Raw genomic sequence first — 20,744 nt, 5'->3', positions numbered from 1 at the left:
TTCATTAATTATCTTGTTAGTTACTGTATTCATTATTTGGTTAGTTAACTAGTTAGCCATCCATCTTCTTCCTTGGTCTGCCATTTGCTGCAGCTTCTCCAATCTCACTTCAGAGGCAGTGGGTTGGTTAGTTAGTTAATAATTTAGTTCATTAATTCGTTAGTTGGTTAATTATTTCATTAATTAATGGGTTAGTTAGTTATGTAGATAGTTGGGTAGGTAGAGTTAGATAGTTAGGTAGGAAGAGAGATAGGTAAATAGTTAGTTAGGTGGTTAGACATGCCATACACAAGACTCCCAAAGCAAGCGTTCTACTCGGAACTCCTTCACGGCAAACGAGCCAAAGGTGGGCAGAGGAAACATTACAAGGACCACCCTCAAAGCCTCCCTGATAAAGTGCAACATCCCCACCAACACCTGGGAGTCCCTGGCCAAAGGCCAGGCCGCCCTAAGTGGAGGAAGTGCATCCGGGAGGACGCTGAGCACCTCAAGTCTCGTCGCCGAGAGCGTGCAGAAACCAAGCACAGGTAGCGGAAGGAGCGTGCGGCAAACCAGTCCCACCCTCCCCTTCCCTCAACCACTGTCTGTCCCACCTGTGACAGGGACTGTATTTCTTGTATTGGATTGTTCAGCCACCTAAAGACTCATTTTAAGAGTGGAAGCAAGTCTTCCTTGATTCCGAGGGACTGCCTATGATGATGATGAGTTAGATAGCTAGTTAGATAAATAGTTTAATTATCCATCCATCTCCTTCCTAGTTCAGCCATTTGCACTATTTCCAATCTCACATCAGAGGTAGTGGGTGGGTTAGTTAATTATTTAGTTGGTTGGTTAAGTCGAGAGTTGGTTAGGGAGATAGTTGGTAGGTAGTTAGATTGTTAGGTAAATAGTTAGTTGGTTATTTAGTTAGTTAATTAGCCATCCAACATCTGCCTTTCTTTAGCCATTTGCTCCACCTCCAATCTCACATCAGAGGTAGTGGGTGGGTTAGTTAATTATTTAATTGGTTGATTAGGGAGATAGTTGGTTAGGTAGTTAGATAATAGATTGTTAGGTGAATAGTTAGTTGGTTATTTAGTTTGCTAGTTAGCCATTGCTCAGCCATTTGCTGCACCTCCAATCTCACATCAGAGGTAGTGGGTGGGTTAGTTAATTATTTAGTTGGTTGATTAGGGAGATAATTGGTTAGGTAGTTAGGTGAATAGTTAGTTGGTTATTTAGTTAGTTGGTAGGTAGTTGGGTAATAGATTGTTAGGTGAATAGTTAGTTGGTTATTTAGTTAGTTGGTAGGGAGTTGGGTAATAGATTGTTAGGTGAATAGTTAGTTGGTTATTTAGTTAGTTGGTAGGTAGTTGGGTAATAGATTGTTAGATGAATAGTTAGTTGGTAGGTAGTTAGATTGTTAGGTAAATAGTTAGTTGGTTATTTAGTTAGTTAATTAGCCAGTGCTCAGTCACTGGTTCCACCTTCTCCGAAACATGCCCTGCCTCCAATCTTACCTGGGAATCAGGGAAGAGGGGGGGCGGGCTCCGCCGTCTGATCGACCAGCGGCTCAGCCAATCGGCGGACGGGGCGCCCCGAGCCGGACCAACCAGCGGCGCGGGGAGCGGCGAGGAGGCGGGACTTCCGGTCCGCCCACCTGGGCCGACGAAGGCTCGCTCTGGCAGAAAGCGGGCGGACGACGCGAGGTACAAGAAAAATAAGCAGCGAAAAAAATTTCAAGATAAATCAAAAATTTCTTCGGAAACCTGCTGACTCCCACCAAACATCGAATTCCCTGAGGTAAGTTGGTCCTGAAAACCATTATTTGAGCTTTAAAACCGAGCTAACAGTTGGTGCCAGGTGAACACCGACATTCCCTGCAGCGACAGCAAGGTGCAATTCTTATTTATGGATTGAAGTCACTTGGACTTTGTGCATTTTTGCCTTTGCAATAAACCATTTAGTTTTTTTTGGGGTCGGGGGCGGGGGAAGAACTAGTTGCTTTATTTCACATTACTTCGAATTCGAAAATGCTGATTTAACACAGTATAAAATTAAAAAAATGCTTCTTGCTCAATTATTCTGACAGACTTGGATTTATATAGCGCCTTTCGCCACCAATTGACGTCTCAAAGCGCTTTGACACCTCATTACAGCCAATGAAGTGTCAATGTGCGGTAGTTGGCAGCCAACTTGCGCACAGCAAGATCCCAAAAACAACAATGTAATAATGACCCGAGAATCTGTTTTTTTTAATGTTCTGTTGGTTGAGGGATAAATATTGGCCCCAGGACCCCGGGGAGAACTCCCCCTGCTCTTCTTCCAATAGTGGCCCCGGGATCTTTTACGTCCATTTGAGAGAGCGCACGGTGCCTCGGTTTGACGTCTCATCTGAAAGACGGCACCTCCGACAGTGTGGTGCTCCCTCGGCACCGCCCCTCCGACGGTGCGGCGCTCCCTCAGTACGACACCTCCGACAGTGCGGTGCTCCCTCAGTACCGCCCCTCCGACGGTGCGGGGCTCCCTCAGTACCGCCCCTCCGACAGTGCGGCGCTCCCTCAGTACGGCACCTCCGACGGTGCGGCGCTCCCTCAGTACCGCCCCTCCGACGGTGCGGCGCTCCCTCAGTACCGCCCCTCCGACGGTGCGGCGCTCCCTCAGTACCGCCCCTCCGACGGTGCGGCGCTCCCTCAGTACCGCCCCTCCGACGGTGCGGCGCTCCCTCAGTACGACACCTCCGACGGTGCGGCGCTCCCTCAGTACCGTCCCTCCGACGGTGCGGCGCTCCCTCAGTACCGCCCCTCCGACGGTGCGGCGCTCCCTCAGTCCCGCCCCTCCGACGGTGCGGCGCTCCCTCAGTACCGCCCCTCCGACGGTGCGGCGCTCCCTCAGTACCGCCCCTCCGACGGTGCGGCGCTCCCTCAGTACTGCCCCTCCGACAGTGCGGCGCTCCCTCAGCACTGCACTGGGAGTGTCAGCCTAGATTTTTATTTGTGCTCAAGACCTGGAGTGTGACTTGAACCCACAACCTTTTGACTCCGAGGCGAGAGTACTACCCACTGAGCCTCAGCTGACACTGTCTCATCGAAAGACGACACTTCCGACAGTGCAGCACTCCCTCAGTACTGGCACTGGAGTGTCAGCCTAGATTTATGTGCTCTATTCTACATTATTTTGCTAATATTCAAATTAAGTCTGCTTTTATGCATTGATATAGAATATTTTGTGAGTTGCACTTTGTCGTTTGTCATGTACTGTACAGTGTTTTTGGATTTTATATCTCAAACTTGTTTTTACAATAGCTGGAGTATGACCTTTGTTTAAGTAATTGGTGCAACTTTTTTGAGTTGTCAAATCAATCGATTTATGAATTAAATACAGCCTTGACACCAGTTTTTTTTTGAAAAAGTTGAAGGTACAAAATTGAGAAAGTTGTGCTGTCTTTTTGAAAAATTCATAATTTTCTCAGCCGCTTGTTAAATCCTAAGAGATTGTGTGTGGTCTTTGGCAACTGGAATGTTTGCGCCTGTAGTTCACATGTTCACAAAGAAAAATTTGCATGTGTACAGGATCTTGCACCGCCTCGTGACATCCCAAAGCGCTTTTCCGCCAATGAAGTACTTTTGAAGTGTAGTTATTGGTGTAATGAAGGAATGTTGCCAGCAAATTGGTGAACAGCATGCTCCCACAAGCAACAATAAAAAGAAAAATGAATGACTTGCGTTTCTATAGCGCCTCTCATGGCTGCAGGACATCCCAAAACCCTTTGCAGCCAATGTAGGAAACACAGCAGCAATTTGCGCACAGCAAGCTCCCACAAACAGCAATGCGATAATGACCAGGTCGTCTATTTTTAGCGATGTTGGTTGTGGGATAAATGTTGACCAGGGAGATTTCCCCTGCTCTTCTTTGAAATAGTGGCCGTGGGATCTTGTGCATAAGAATATAAGAATTAGGAGCAGGCCATATGGTTCTTCGAGCTTGCTCCGCCATTCAATAAGATCATGGCTGATATTCTACCTCAACTCCACTTTCCCGCCTAATCCCTTGATTTCCCTGAGAGCCCAAAAATTTGTCGATCTCAGCCTTGAATATACTCAACGACTGAGCCTCCACAGCCCTCTTGGGCAGAGAATTCCAAAGATTCACCAGCCTCCGAGTGATGAAATTCCTCCTCATCTCAGTCCTAAATGGCCTGAGATTATGCCCACTAGTCTAGACTCTCCAGCCCTAGGGAAACATCCTCTCTGCATCTACCCTGTCAAGCCCCCTCAGAATCTTATTTTTCAATGAGATCACCTCTCATTGCTCGAAACTGCAGCTTCAGTACCCCATTCCTGCTTTCACTCCATACCCCCTGATCCCTTTTAGTCGTAAGGGCCACATCTAATTCCCTTCTGAATATATCTAACGAACTGGCCTCAACAACTTCCTGCGGTAGAGAATTCCACAGGTTCACAATTCTCTGAAGAAGTTTCTCCTCATCTCGGTCCTAAATGGCTTACCCCTTATCCTTAGACTGAGACCCCTGGTTCTGGACTTCCCCCAACATCGGGAAACATTCTTCCTGCATCTAACCTGTCCAATCCCGTCAGAATTTTATGTTTCTATGTGATCCCCTCTCATTCATCTAAACTCCAGTGAATATAAGCCTGGTCGATCCATTCTTTCTTCATATGTCAGTCCTGCCATCCCGGGAATCAGTCTGGTGAACCTTCGCTGCACTCCCTCAATAGCAAGAATATCCTTCCTCATTAGGAGACCAAAATTGCACACACTATTCAAGGTGTGGCCTCACTAATGTCCTGTACAACTGCAGTAAGACCTCCCTGTTCCAATACTCAAATCCTCTCACTATGATGGCCAACATGCCATTTGCTTTCTTCATCGCCTGCTGTACCTGAATGCCAACTTTCAATGACTGATGTACCATGACACCCAGGTCTCGTTGCACCTCCCCTTTTCCTAATCTGTCGCCATTCAGATATTCTGCCTTCATGTTTTTGCCACCAAAGTGGATAACCTCACATTTATCCACATTATACTGCATCAGCCATGCATTTGCCCACTCACCTAACCTGTCCAAGTCACCCTGCAGCCTCTTAGCGTCCTCCTCACAGCTCACACCGCCACCCAGCTTAGTGTCATCTGCAAACTTGGAGATATTACATTTAATTCCTTTGTCTAAATCATTAATGTATATTGTAAATAGCTGGGGTCCCAGCACTGAACCCTGCGGTACCCCACTAGTCACTGCCTGCCATTCTGAAAAGGACCCGTTTATTCCGACTCTCTGCTTCCTGTCTGCCAACCAGTTCTCTATCCACGTCAGTACATTACCCCCAATACCATGTGCTTTAATTTTGCACACCAATCTCTTGTGTGGGACCTTGTCAAAAGCCTTTTGAAAGTCCAAATACACCACATCCACTGGTTCTCCCTTGTCCACTCTACTAGTTACATCCTCAAAAAACTCAAAGATTTGTCAAGCGTGGTTCAGCTTTGCTTAAGAAAAAATATTTGCTTTTATTTTGCACCCTTTTCGGGTGTAATTTCTAGTTCTAAAAAAAGTCATGCTTGTATGCGTCATCTGAAGTGTGGTTAGCTGCACTGTATTTATGGTGTGATGTTGAAATAGTAAAGAGTGCTTTTAACTTTCCAACCCACTGCTCTTGAAGCCTGTGTATTCACCCTCTGCTTTTCCGACTGTGAGCAAAGCGACACGCAGTAGTCCAATCAGTGGCAAAGCCTTTTGTCCAAAGTATTCCTGCACTCTGGCACACTTCCTAACCCCCCCCCCCCCCCCCCACCCCAGCCCCCAAGTGGCTCAGTGGGTAGCACCCTCGCCTTTGAGTCAGAAGGTTGTAGGTTCAAGTCCCACTCCAGAGACTTGGGTCTGGCAGGAAAATGCAATGTTGGCCTTTATTGCAAGGGGGATGGAGTATAAAAGCAGGGAAGTCCTGCTACAACTGTGCAGGGTATTGGTGAGGCCACACCTGGAGTACTGCGTGCAGTTTTGGTCTCCTTATTTAAGGAGGGATATACTTGCATTGAAGGCAGTTCTGAGAAGGTTCACTAGGTTGATTCCTGAGATGAGGGGGTTGACTTATGAAGAAAGGTTGGGCCTGCCTGTACTCGTTGGAGTTCAGAAGAATGAGAGGTGATCTTATTGCGACATATAAGATACTGAGGGGGCTGGACAGGGTAGATGCAGAGAGGGTGTTTCCCCTCGGGGTGGGGAGAATCTAAAACTAGAGGGCATAGTTTCAGAATAAGTGGTCGCCCATTTAGAACGGAGATGAGAAGGAATTTCTTATGAGGGTTGTAAATCTGTGGAATTCTCTACCCAAGAGCGGTGTGGAAGCTGGGTCATGGGATATATTGAAGGTGGCGATAGACAGATTTTTGAGCGATAAGGGAGTGAAGAGTTATGGGGAGCAGGCAGGGAAGTGGAGCTGAGTCCAGGATCAGATCAGCCATGATCGCATTAAATGGCGGAGCAGGCTCGAGGGGCCAAATGGCCGACTCCTGCTCCTATTTCTTATGTTCTTATAAACCCAGGCTGACTCTCCCAGTGCTGGTAGTGAGGGAGTGCCGTACTGTCGGAGGGACGGTATTGAGGGAGCGCCACACTCTCGGAGGGGCGGTACTGAGGGAGCGCCGCACTGTCGGAGGGGCAGCACTGAGGGAGCGCCGCACTGTCGGAGGGGCAGCACTGAGGAGTGCCGCACTCTCGGAGGTGCCGTCTTTCGGGTGAGACGTTAAACTGAGTCTGCCCTCGGGTGGACGTAAAACGACCCACTGGCTCTATTTTGAAGAGCGGGGGGGAGTTCTTCCTGATTTCCTGGCCAAATTTTATCTCTCAAATCAGTGTCATTAAAAAAAACCCTAGATAATCTGGTCATTATCACATTGCTGTTTGTGGGAGCTTGCTGTGCAGAAGTTGGCTGCCACGTTTCCTGCATTACAGCAGTGACTACACTGGTTGCAAAGCCCTTTGGGATGTTCGGTGGTCACGAATAGCGCTGTAGAAATGCAAGTTTTTTGTTTCTGCACCTTGCCATTGTCTCGAACCTCTCCCATCCTTTCTGTAAAGCACCGACTGTTGCTCTGTTGCTATAAAAATGCATAATTGGTGATTCTTGTCGAAATACCCATTCCTTTTTATGCGAGTTGAACCAATATAGCTGGCATGAGTTAGTGTCGCCTTGCGAGAAGGGTTGATAATTGGAAAGGGCGTAATGTTCCTTTGAATGATTATTCATGCTAATGTGCTCGTGTGAATTCTATCGTAAACATTTGCGGTTTTGGAGTGCGATGTTACCCTTTGGACTAAGGTGTCTTTAATCACTCCTAGCTATCCATTATTGCTGTCAGGGACATAACTCCTGACTGTTCTGTAAAGAGTGCAATGTGATTTTTAGTATTTATTTCATTTTTGTATTTAGAAACATAGAAAATAGGTGTAGGAGTTGGCCATTCGGCCCTTCGAGCCTGCACCACCATTCAAGAAGATCATGGCTGATCATTCGCCTCAGTACCCCATTCCTGCTTTCTCTCCATAACCCTTGATCCCTTTAGCCGTAAGGGCCACATTTAACTTCTTTTGAATATATCCAACGAACTGGCCTCAACAACTTTCTGTGGTAGAGAATTCCACAGGTTCACAATTCTCTGGGTGAAAAAGTTTCTCCTCATCTCGGTCCTAAATAGCTTACCCCTTATCCTTAGACTGTGACCCCTGGTTCTGGACTTCCCCAACATCGGGAACATTCTTCCTGCATCTAACCTGTTCAGTCCTGTCAGAATTTTATATGTTTCTATGAGATCCCCTCTCATTCTTCTAAATTCCAGTGAATATAAGCCTCGCCGATCCAGTCTTTCTTCATATGTCAGTCCTGCCATCCCGGGAATCAGTCTGGTGAAGAGAAGTACTACAGTCACATTTGGTCCGCCATCCCCGAATATACACACACAGGAACATTCCGGTCAGAGGCACTGCGTAATAATCAGGACCACTGAGCCACGGCTGACACTAAATGGCTGAGTTAGTGTTTTTACCAACTGCGAGCTCCAATTTATTTTGTGTTTAGACTGTGGCTTTGCAATACAATTTTGTTGCAGTATTATTTATTAACTTATCGTGCCCAACATTTATTTTCCACAATAGGAGGAACGATCAAAGTTAATTTTTAACTCGCTCACTTATCCATCATCATAGGCGGTTCCTCGCATGAGGATGACTTGCTTCCACAATAGGTCACAGATGTTTCAATGAAGGACCCGATGTTCCAGTCCTGAACTCCAGTTGAGGGGGTGGAAGATGCCTGTGCGTGAATTTTTTTAACGTGTGGTGACCGTTGCACACCAGCCACCACACTGGCGTGACCGAGCTCGGTCTTGGTCCAGTGGCAAGGGTTAATCAGGACGACTAGAGACCGGCTCTGCTGCAGCTCTCACCGCCAGCCAAAGAGAAATTGGGGACAAGCGACCAAAAGTTTGGTCGAAGAGGTAGGTATTTAGGGAGCGTCTTAAAGGAGGAGAGCGAGGCGGAGAGGTTTAGGGAGAGAGTTCCAGAGCTTGGGGCCCAGCTTACAGAAGGCACGGCCTCTAGTGGTTGAGCGATTTATAATCAGGGATGCTCAAGAGGGCTTAATTACAGGAGTGCAGTCATCTCAAGGGGGGGGGGTTGTGGGGCTGGAGGGGGTTACAGGGACAGGGAGGGGTGAGGAAGTCACGGAGGGATTTGAAAATGAGGGCAATTGAGACGTTGCTGGACCGGGAGCCAATGTAGGTCAGCGAGCACAGGGGTGTATCGTGGGCCGCCCCAACCTGTGTGAGAACACCACCGCAGGTCGGGGCTATAAATCGAGCTGGAGCGCCGGGCCCTGAAACATCGTGGCGGAGATGTGAATGAGGGTACGGGGCACAAGAGCCGAGGGCACGGGCAGCACGGGCCCAGCCCACACTGTGCGATATGTGTGCGCACTAGTTCCGTGCAGCAGAGCAGGTCTCCAGTCGTCCTGGTTAACCCTTGCCACTGGACCAAGACCTAGCTCTGTCAAGCCTGTGTGTTAGATCGTGTGCAACGGTCACCACACGTTAAAAAAAATTCACGCACAGGCATCTTCCACCCCCTCAACTGGAGTTCAGGACTGGAACATCAAGTCCTTCATTAAAGCATCTGTGAACTCTTGTGGAAGCAAGTCATCCTCGTTCGAGGGACCGCCTATGATGATGATGGATAAGTGAGCGGGACTCGGTGCGAGTTAAAAATTAACTTTGATCGTTCCTCCTATTGTGGAAAAAAAGATGTTGGGCACAATCAGTTAATAAATAATACTGCAACAAAATTTGTATTGCAAAGCCACAGTCTAAACACAAAATAAATTAGAGCTCGCAGTTGGTAAAAACACTAACTCAGCCGTTTAATGTCAGCCGTGGCTCAGTGGTCCTGATTATTACGCAGTGCTTCTGACTGGAATGTTCCTGTGTGTGTGTATTAGGGGATGGCAGGCCAAACGTGACTCTAGTACTTCTCTTCATGGTTGAGTTGCTGGCCAGCATTCCTCGTCCACGATCACTCGTGAAGAATAGTCACTTGGGCAAGAGACTGAATGCTAGAATCGTACAGCTCCAAAGGAGGCCATTTGGCCCATTGAGTCTGCGTCGGCTCTTTCGAAGACCAATCCCGTTAGTCCCACTCCCCGCTGCTCTTTCCCCATATCCCTGCAAGTTTTTTCTCCAAGTATTTATCTAATTCCCTTTTGAAGGCTACTATTGAATCTACCCTATCAGGCAGAGCAATTCAAATCCTAACCACTCGCTGCGTATAAATGTTTTTCCTCGTATCACCTCTGGCAAAAGAACCAATCACCTTAGATCTGTGACCTCTGGAGTGCTGATTATTACCTGAATGGTGACAGATTGGTAAAGGGGGAGATGCAACGAGACCTGGGTGTCATGGTACATCAGTCATTGAAAGTTGGCATGCAGGTACAGCAGGCGGTGAAGAAGGCAAATGGTATGTTGGCCTTCATAGTGAGAGGATTTGAGTATAGGAGCAGGGAGGTCTTACTGCAGTTGTACAGGGCCTTGGTGAGGCCACACCTGGAATATTGTGTACAGTTTTGGTCTCCTAATCTGAGGAACGACATTCTTGCTATTGAGGGAGTGCAGCGAAGGTTCACCAGACTGATTCCCGGGATGGCTGGACTGACATATGAAGAAAGACTGGATTGACTAGGCTTATATACACTAGCATTTAAAAGAATGAGGGGATCTCATCGAAGCATGTAAAATTCTGACAGGATTGGACAGGTTAGATGCAGGAAGAATATTCCCGATGTTGGGGAAGTCCAGAACCAGGGGCCACAGTCTAAGGATAAGGGGTAAGACATTTAGGACCGAGATGAGGAGAAACTTCTTCACTGAGTTGTGAACCTGTGGAATTCTCTACCACAGAAAGCTGTTGGGGCCAGTTCGTTAGATATATTCAAAAGGGAGTTAGATGTGGCTCTTGCGGCTAAAAGGATCAAGGGGTATAGAGAGAAAGCAAGAAAGGGGTACTGAAGTTGCATGATCAGCCATGATCATATTGAATGGTTGGTGCAGGCTCGAAGGGCCGAATGGCCTACTCCTGCACCTATTTTCTATGTTTCTATGCCTAAATCCGAACCACTCGCTGCGTAGAAATGTTTTTCCTCGTGTCGCCGCTGGTTCTTTTGGCAATCCCCTTCGATCTGTGACCTCTGGTTATTGACCCTTCAGCCATTGGAAACCTCTTTCGCACCCATCAAGATTTGATGCACCTCAATCAAATCTGCTCTTAGCCTCCTCTGCTCATTCAGTCATGCCCCAGCAGGAATCAATGCCCTTTAGAAAAGGAATAGGGAAAAATTGGTCCCAAGAAGGTCATAGTTAGGAAACGTGGACGCGATTACTGCATGTTTATCTGTTGCATATTAAAATAAAAAGATATCCATTAATATTCAATCTGCGTACTAGAAAATAATTTGTACCAGAAATATCTTCCCTTCCAAAAAACAATCAAACCATACTCTGCAAACCCTACCAATATTTTCAGGAATAAAAACGGAAAATGCTGGAAATACTCAGCAGGTCGTGCAGCATCTGTGGAGGGGAAGCAGAGTTAACGTTTCGGGTCGATGACCCTTCGTCAGAACTGGAGAGTGTTCGGAAAGAACGGATTCTTAACGAGCACTGAAAGGGGGAGGGGAAGGTCTGTGATAGGGTGGAAGGCAGGAGAGATTAGAGAGACACAAGGGATGATGGCCCAAATTCAAATGGTAATGCCAGAGGTTAGTAAAACATTAGTCAGGTGACGAAGGGCGTTGACAAACTTTCGGGGGCATCCAAAACGGAGGAGGACGTTCCATAAGCCCTCACGGTCGACAGTGTCAAAGGCCATTGTAAGATCGAAAAAGGCCATATATAAGGGCAGGCATTTTTCCTGCAGCTGTCACACTGCAAAGATCATGTCTGTTGTTCCCCGTAGGGGACGAAATCCGCACTGTGACTGCGGGAGGAGCTCCTCGGCCACAGGGGGAAGGCGGTTGAGGAGGACTCTAGCGACAACCTTGGCTTATAGCAGGGAGATTCCGGCTAGTCAAGGTAGAGTGTGAATGGCGGCATAATGACCAACTGCCATTAGAGACAAAGAGGGAAAAAAAAAGAAAGAAACGGGCTCTGAGGGGAGGGGGAAGGGAGCCAAAGATTGCCAGCGATTACGCTCTGAAATTGTTGATCTCGATGTTGAGTCCAGAAGGCTGTAAAGGGCTTAAACGAAAGATGAGGTGCTGTTCCTCGAGCTTGCGTTGAGCTTCGTTGGAACAGTGTAGGAGACCGAGGACAGAGAGGTCAGAGTGGGAGTGCAGCGGAGAATTAAAGTGACAGGCCACCGGAAGCTCAGGGTCACGCTTGCAGACTGAACGGAGGTGATCTGCAAAGCGGTCACCCAATCTACGCTTGTCGAGACCACATCGTGAGCAGCGAATACAGTACACTACATTGAAAGAAGTACAAGTAAATCACTGTTTCAGGTGTCACGTTAATACTAATGAGAATATGCGTCGATGAATGTAGGGACACTTCAGAAAGGAATTTGTTCATAGACTTCATACCTGTAAGGTTTTTCTTTAAATCCTCTCTCTATTTCTCTCCTCTCCTGACGGTGGTGGCTGATCCTTGGGGTATAGCTCTCCCCACAGCAGTGACCCTTTAGAGCGCCTCTCATGCTTTTGTGTGGAAAAGAAAGACTTGCATTTATATAGCCCCTTTCACGACCACTGGGCATCCCAAAGCGTTTTACAGCCAATTAAGTACTTTGTCACGTGTAGTCACTGTTGTAAAGTAGGAAACGCAGCTTGCTGTTTGAGCACAGCAAGCTCCCGCAAACAGCAATGTGATAATGACCAGATCATCTATCTCTTTTTTAATGTTGATTTGAGGGATAAATATTGTACGCTACTCCTCTTCGTAATAGTGCTATGGGATCTTTTACGTCCACCTGAGAGAGCAGACGGGGCCTCGGTTTAATGTCTCATCCGACAGTGCGGCGCTCCCTCAGCGCCGCCCCTCCGACAGTGCGGCGCTCCCTCAGCGCCGCCCCTCCGACAGTGCGGCGCTCCCTCAGCACTGCACTGGAGTGCCAGCCTAGATTTATGTACTCAAATACCTGGAGTGGGGATTTGAACCCACAGCCTTTATTGTCTAAACTGACCATTGCTTTAATTTTGGGGAGAGGCACCAGTAAATGGGGGGATAGGGGAGGGGCACCAGTGAATGGGGCCAACTTGCAATGGTGTTTGTGAGTGAAAGAAGGTCGGAATGTTTTCAGGGGTTAAATATAGAAGTAAGGAGCTTCCCCTGATGGCTAAGTTGATAGATGCTGATCCATGCAGACTAGAAAGATTGGAGGTCCAGTACCTGGTCTATGTTGAGTTTGCTGATCGCAAGTCAGGATAACAGTAATTGCACTGAGAGGCCAGCAGCGAGATCGGAACATGAGGCCAGCAACAGGGTCGAGACCCGAGGCCAGCAGCGAGCTCGGGACCCGAGGCCAGTATACACGCAGTAACCAACCACCAAAGCATGAGCGGCTAGAGAGGGCGCGTGAAAGCGCAGCAGAACCTGCCCATGGAGAACAGTGAGCTGGAGCCGGGGGCCCAGTGTACTATGGACAAATGCGCAAGCTGAAAAACAGGGAGCGAGGACCTGTGAGAGGGAGGGAGTGGGTCAGTAGGAATGTGTGTGTGTGTGTGTGTGTGTTAGGCCCATGCAGCAGAGCAGGTCTCCAGTCGTCTTAGATCCCCTTGGCACTGGACCAAGACCTAGCTCTGTCGAGCCCGTGTGGTGGCTGGTATGCAACGGCCACCCCACGTCAAAAGAATCCACGCAAGGGCATCTTCCACCCTTTTTTAAAATGAAGTTTGGGACCTGGCCCGCATTGGTCTCATCAGCCACCTTAGAACTCGTGTTTAGTGTGGAAGCACGTCATCCCCGACTCTGGGGGACTGCCTAACAAGAAGGAAGGCTCAGAAACAATGCAATTGTAAGAACTGCTTACAACCAGAGTCATCAGCGGATCATTTCATCCTCAAGTGGAATGTCAGAGATGTGAAGGCTGGGAATCAAACCCAGGTCAATTGCTTGGAAGGCAATCATGCTTACCACTGCTACCCTCTGAGTCACAGCTGGCACTATAAGGTGAATTGAGGCTTTTATTTGTCCCTTTTGTATTGTCACTGTTTTAGAATTTTGCACCACTTTATTTTCGCCCAAGAATTGGCTTGGCCTCGTTTCTGTTTCTGTAGGCGTGGAAATGATTAGTAATCTCGCCAAGACTAGGAGTGGCAGTTTCGGTCATTGCCAATTTGATTTGGAGAGGAAAGTAACATTGCTCAATTGGTTTGTCCTTGGTTTTTTTCCTCCCTCTGATCATACAGAAGCTACATGCTCATAAACGCTGCAAAAATAGTTACTCTGAACTACAATGCTTGCAATAGGAAGTGAATGCACGAAACACCGTGCAGTTGAAACTGCTTTGAATACGTTGGCGATGTTCCAAAAATGTTTTTATCTCTTTTATGTGGTACACCTGTTCTGTTGTAGTTTGAGTTTTTGACAGCAAATGGTGGAAATACAAAGCAGAACCCTGGGCAACTGAGAGAGAAGAGACTGATTAACATTTGATGCGGATCCAATAGATGAATGTCTTAGCGGAGGGCTCGGAGGGCACCTCCTTCCTGAAACATATAAGATTCTGAGGGGGATTGGCAGGGTAGATGCTGAGAGGTTGTTTCCCCTGGCTCTAGACTCTAGAACTAGGGAGCATAGACTCCGTATAAGGGGTCATAGAAACATAGAAAATAGGTGCAGAGTAGGCCATTCGGCCCTTCGAGCCTGCACCACCATTCAATATGATCATGGCTGATCATTCACCTCCGTACCCCTTTCCTGCTTTCTCTCCATACCCCTTGATCCCTTTAGTAAGGGCAATATCTAACTCCGTTTTGAATATATCCAATGAACTGGCATCAACACCTCTCTGCGGTAGAGAATTCCACAGGTTCACAACTCTGAGTGAAGATGTTTTTCCGCATCTCAGTCCTAAATGTCTTGCCCCTTATCCTTAGACTATGTCCCCTGGTTCTGGACTTCCCCAACATCGGGAACATTCTTCCTGCATCTAACCTGTCCAGTCCCGTCAGAATTTTATATGTTTCGATGAGATCCCCTCTCATCCTTCTAAACTCCAGTGAATACAGGCCCAGTCGATCCAGTCTCTCCTCATATGTCAGTCCTGCCATTCCGGGAATCAGTCTGGTGAACCTTTGCTGCACTCCCTCAATAGCAAGAATGTCCTTCCTCAGATTAGGAGACCAAAACTGAACACAATATTCCAGGTGAGGCTTCACCAAGGCCCTGTACAACTGCAGCAAGACCTCCCTGCTCCTATACTCAAATCCCCTAGCTATGAAAGCCAACATGCCATTTGCCTTCTACACCGCCTGCTGTACCTGCATGCCAACTTTCAATGACTGATGTACCATGACACCCAGATCTCGTTGCACCTCCCCTTTTCCTAATCTGTCGCCATTCAGGGTCGGCCATTTAGCACTGAGCTGAGGAGGAATTTAAGGGAAAGAGGTCCATCCTATCCACTCTATCCAGGCCCCTCATAATTTTGCACACCTCAATTAAATTTCCCCTCAGCCTCCTCCGTTGCGAGGATGTTGCCAGGACTGGAGAATTTCAGCTGAGGAAAGATTGGATAGGCTGGGGTTGTTTTCTTTGGAACAGAGGAGGCTGAGGGGAGATTTAATTGGGGTGTATACAATTATGAGGGGCCTCGGTAGAGTGGATAAGACGGACCTATTTCCCTTAGCAGAGAGGTCAGTAACCAGGGGGCAGAGATTGAAAGTAGTTGGTAGAAGGATTAGAAGGGAGATGAGGGGAAAAAAATTCACCCAGAGGGTGGTGGGGGTCTGGGGTGGAACTCACTACCTGAAAGGGTGGTAGAGGCAGAAACCCTCACCACATTTAAAAAGTACTTGGATGGGCACTTGAAGTGCTGTAACCTACAGGGCTACGGACCAAGAGCTGAAAGGTGGGATTAGGCTGGGTGGCTCTTTTTCGACTGACATGGACACGATGGGCTGAATGGCGGCCTCCTGTGCCATAATTTTCTATGATTCTCCCTCCCAAAAGTGGGAGTGTTAGCAGATTGATCTACGCTTAGGATAATGCTCCAAACTATGTACTGGAGACCACTCGATGAAAAATATTTTGAGGACCGCAATAAAAGCTAGCATGTTCAGCATTGACCGAAACAAGATTCGTCCCAAATAATGTTTGTCAAACTCCACTTTTGAAGAGCAGTCCGACTGCACTCTTACGACATTTCCCTTATCCTCACCAGTCACCTTTTGAGTCTCTAAAAGGGCTTGGCTCAACATAAGAACATAAGAAATAGGAGTAGACCATTTGGCCCCTCGAGCCTGCTCCGCCATTCAATGAGATCGTGACAGATCTGATCTTGGCCTCAACTCCACTTCCCCGCCTGCTCCCCAGAACCCTTCATCGCTCCCTTTATCGCTCAAAAAACTATCTATCTCCACCTTAAATATATTCAATGACCCAGCCTCCACAGCTCTCTGGGGCAGAGAATTCCACAGATTTACGAGAAGAAATTCCTCCTCATCTCAGTCTTAAATGAGAGAGACCCCCTTGTTCTGAAACTATGCTCCCTAGCTCTAGATTCCCCCACGAGGGGAAACATCCTCTCTGCATCTACCCTGTCAAGCCCCCTCAGTATCTTATACGTTTCAATAAGATCACCTCTCATTCTTCTAAACTCCAATGAGTATAGGCACAGCCTGTTCAACCTATAAGACAACCCCTACATCTCCGGAATCAACCTCACAAACCTTCTCTGAACTGCAATGATGAGAATTATGAACAGTTTTGTGCATTGAACTCGTGCGCAACCTGTGGGTCAGGGGGATGGGAACGCCTGACGAGGCCTGCTAATTGACCATAGGAGCGGCGAGTGGAGGCCTCGACCTGTGGGAGAACACCAGTGGCAGGTCGGGGCCATAAAAGGAGCCGCGAGCGGAGGCCCAGGAATAGCGTGGAGGCATGCAACTTCAGGGAGCAGTGCGAGCTGCGAAGGCAACGAAGAGTGACGTCATCAAAGTCCAGGTTGGTGATTGGAACGGGGGCAGATACAGCGGTCGGGACGAGGCAGCTGTGAGAGACTCGAGGGATGTGATCGGGGCCCAGGGTAGGCACGGACCAGCCCACTCTGTGATATGTGTGCGCCCGAGGTCCGTGCAGCAGAGCAGGTTTCTGGTTGTCCTGGTTAACTCTTGCCACTGGACCAAGACCTAGCTCTGTCAAGCCCTTGTGGTGGCTGGTGTGCAATGGTCACCCTACGTTAAAACAATCCACGCACAGGCATCTTCCACCCTTCAAGATGTATTTCGGGACCTGGAATATTAGGTCCCTCATTGAAACACCTGTGAACTTATCCTTTTTTGGTGTGGAAGCAAGTCATCCTCGCTTCGAGGGACTACCTATGATGATGATGACTTATGTTTATCAAAAATGAACCTGCAAATTTCAGAATATTTGGAGTTCAGAGAAAGGTTGGGCTATTAAAATCTGAAATTAAAAAAAATACATCTCCATTAACCGAGCTCTTTCTCGTGCATCTGTTTGCAGTTGGCCTCGAGCACCTTTTTTACATTGTGGGAGAGAGATGTCAAAACAATTGCTGTGTGCTGCTTTTTTGCATTTATATTGTCTTTCGCCTCTGATCTAAAAGAATATGTTTGCATTTATTCAAAGCCTTTTATGACATCAGGATTTCCCAAAGCGCTTCATAGCCAATAAAGTAGTTTTGAAGTGTAGTCAGTGTTCTCTGGAACCAAGGCAGCCAAGTTGTACACAGCAAGGTCCCACAAATCAGAATTAAGATATTGACCAGTTAATCTGGTGATGTTGGTAGAGGGATACATATTGGCCCAAGAAACTGGGGAAACTCCCCTGCTCTTCAAATAATGCCGCAGAATCCTGTACATCCCACTTGATTCGACATCCCATCCCTCAGCACGGCCCCTCCGACAGTGCGGCGCTCCCTCAGCACGGCCCCTCCGACAGTGCGGCGCTCCCTCAGCACGGCCCCTCCGACAGTGCGGCGCTCCCTCAGCGCGGCCCCTCCGACAGTGCGGCGCTCCCTCAGCGCGGCCCCTCCGACAGTGCGGCGCTCCCTCAGCACGACACTGGGAGTGTCAGCCTAAAATTTGTGCTCAAATCTCTGGAGTGGGACTCGAATCACTTGTGGGAGCACTGAATTGCCATCTTTAGGATGGGGCTTTCAACCCCAGACCCCATCTGCCCTCGGGTGGATGTAAAAGATCCCTCAGCTACTATTTGGAAGAAGAGCAGGAGGAGTTCTCCCCGGTATCCTGGAGCCAATATTTATCCCTCAATCAACGTCACTAAAACAGATGACCTGGGTCATTATCACATTGCTGTGTGTGGGAGCTTGCTGTGCGCAAATTGGCTGTTGCATTTCCTACATTGCAACAGTGACCACACTTCAAAAAGTACTTCATTGGCTGTAAAGCGCTTTGAGACGTCTGGTGGTCGTGAAAGGTGCTATATAAATGCAAACCTTTCTCTCTATGTAGAAACAGGGCTCTACTATTCTCTTGATGAATTGTATGGTGTTGGAAGGGCTTTAGGGGGATGGGGAGAAAATTAAAATTCCTCGCTACCAATCCTTCCCCACCCACCACAAAAACAATTGCTTCGATGCATGTCAGGCCTGATTCTCGATCGCAGTTCAATTATGCATCAGACAGCTGTCTAACTGTAGTTGCACAATGTTGGGCGAGACCAGTGAAATGGCACGCCTCCTCTGCTGGGAAAGGAAAACTCGACCAACAGATGAGTGACACCGATCACGACTGATGAGCCACAGTAATTTAATTGCAGCAAGAGAACAGAAGAACATAAGAAATGGGAGCAGGAGGAGGCCATACGGCCCCTCGAGCCTGCTCCGCCATTCAATACGATCATGGCTGATCCGATCATGGACTCAGCTCCACTTCCCCGCCCGCTCCCCATAACCTTTTACTTCCTTATCGTTTAAGAAACTGTCTATTTCTGTCTTAAATTTATTCAGTGTTCCAACTTCCGCAGCTCTCTGAGGCAGCGAATTCCACAGATTTACAACCCTCAGAAGAAATTTCTCCTCATCTGTTTTAAATGGGCAGCCCCTTATTCCAAGATCATGCCCCCTAATTCTAGTCTCCCCTATCAGTGGAAACATCCTCTCTGCATCCACCTTGTCCTTTTGTAAATATGGAAACCAAAACTGCACGCAGTATTCCAGGTGTGGCCTCACCAATACCCTGTATAGCTGTAGCAAGACTTCCCTGCTTTTATACTCCATCCCCTTTGCAATAAAGGTCAAGATACCATTGGCCTTCCTGATCATGAAATAAGCATCTTGGGCCTGAAACGTCAACTGACTGACTTGTCTGTTGCCTGACCTGTTCAGTATTTCCAGCTTTCTGATCTAAGTTATACTGCATTGTTGTGTTTGGAGTCAGTGCTGTGATGTAAGTTGTAACATATGTGCCTGTGAGCATGCACACAGGTTTGTTGGGCTGTTGCGTTGAGTGGCTCAGCCAATCTCGTGATGTTCACCAGACTCAATAAAACCCCAGCCAGTTGGGTCTAGGTCATCCATGATGAGGTATGCAGTTGAGCCTACCATGTACAGTAGACACCAAGTCGCTGGAGAAATACCCCCAACATTCATCCCCTGGGAGGACAGACGCATCAATGTTAGCGTCCTCAATCAGGCCAACATCTCCAGCATTGAAGCACTGGCCACACTTGATCAGCTCCGTTGGGCGGGCCACATTGTTCGCATGCCTGACATGAGACTTCCAAAGCAAGCGCTCTACTCTGAACTCCTTCACGGCAAACGAGCCAAAGGTGGGCAGAGGAAACGTTATAGGGACACCCTCAAAGCCTCCCTGATAAAGTCCCACTGACGCCTGGGAGTCCTTGGCCAAAGACCATCCGAAGTGGAGGAAGAGCATCCGGGAGGGCACTGAGCATCTCGAGTCTCGTCGCCGAGAGCATGCAGAAACCAAGTGCAGGCAGCAGAAGGAGCGTGCGGCAAACCTGTCCCACCCACCCCTTCCCTCAACGACTATCTGTCCCACCTGTGACAGGGACTGTGGCTCTCTTATTGGACTACTCAGCCACCAAAGGACTCGTGTTAAGAGTGGAAGCAAGTCTTCCTCGATTCCGAGGGACTGCCTATGATGATGATGATGATGACTGGAATGAACTGGTGATGTGTAGTGTGATAATAAACCAACTAGTTCTTAATAGCAATGTATGGCTATGAATTCTTAAGCAAAGAACCCATGAAGCAAATACATTACATGAGTGAGGCAGGATCAGGAGCACTCACCTGATGAGAAGGGACTACCGAATCCAAATATAAATGACTGCTTCTGGCACTGCTAGGTCACTACTTGCCTTTTCTCTCTGGAAGTAGGCAATCCAGTTCACCCAGACCCAATGGCATTGTGCGGTTTTAGTTTGTTTACAAAGACTATATAAAACACTGGTTCGGCCCCAGCTGGAGTATTGTGTCCATTTCTGGGCACCACACTTTAGGAAGGACGTGAAGGTTTTGGAGAGGGTGCAGAAGAGATTGGCGAGGATGGTTGAGAATGGGACTACAGTTGCGGGGATAGACTGGAACAGCTGGAATTGTTCTGCTTCGAGCAGAGAAGGCTAAGAGGCCATTTGATGAGACGTGTTCGAAATCATAAAGGGTTTAGATAAGAGTATGTAATGTCTGTAATGCCCTTATGAATGACTCCACGAGGCAATGTGTTGTACTCAAACTGTAGTAACCCTGGTCCTTTATTCGTAACTCCAGAGTGAGGTACAAGCATGGTGGGCAGCCTTTTATACTGGGCCCTGCACACCAATGCAGGTGACTCTCAGGTCTCCGCCCCCCCCCCCCCCCCCCCGCAGTGCCCTCTGGTGGACAGCCTCTGCCACAGGGGCAGGAAATGCTAGTCTTCACCAGTTGCACCCTCTAGTGGTGCCAGCATAGTATATACACGGTGTAAACCTTATTGATTGTACATCAGGTAACAAGTCTCCATCTTGTGCAACTGTACAGTGACTACACAGAG

The 20,744-nt window shown here is 48.0% G+C and overlaps 1 protein-coding gene across 3 annotated transcripts in view; it reads left to right on the top strand.

Moving 5' to 3' along the window:
• Nucleotides 1–1,640: 1,640 nt before the first annotated feature.
• The window catches only part of cgnb (cingulin b), a 137,729-nt gene continuing 118,625 nt past the window's right edge, over nt 1,641–20,744 (top strand). For 2 of the 3 annotated variants that reach the window (XM_070868619.1, XM_070868621.1), the window contains exon 1: nt 1,641–1,782. The gene's annotated coding sequence lies outside the window, so the exon portion shown is untranslated. The remainder of the gene's footprint in view (nt 1,783–20,744) is intronic. The other variant, XM_070868620.1, reaches the window with a different exon arrangement.

The sequence above is a fragment of the Pristiophorus japonicus genome, chromosome 30 (assembly GCF_044704955.1).
Source record: "Pristiophorus japonicus isolate sPriJap1 chromosome 30, sPriJap1.hap1, whole genome shotgun sequence".
NCBI lineage: Eukaryota > Metazoa > Chordata > Chondrichthyes > Pristiophoridae > Pristiophorus > Pristiophorus japonicus.
The sequence above is the reverse complement of the archived record's forward strand: the minus strand, read 5'-3'. Positions and strand labels throughout refer to the sequence as shown.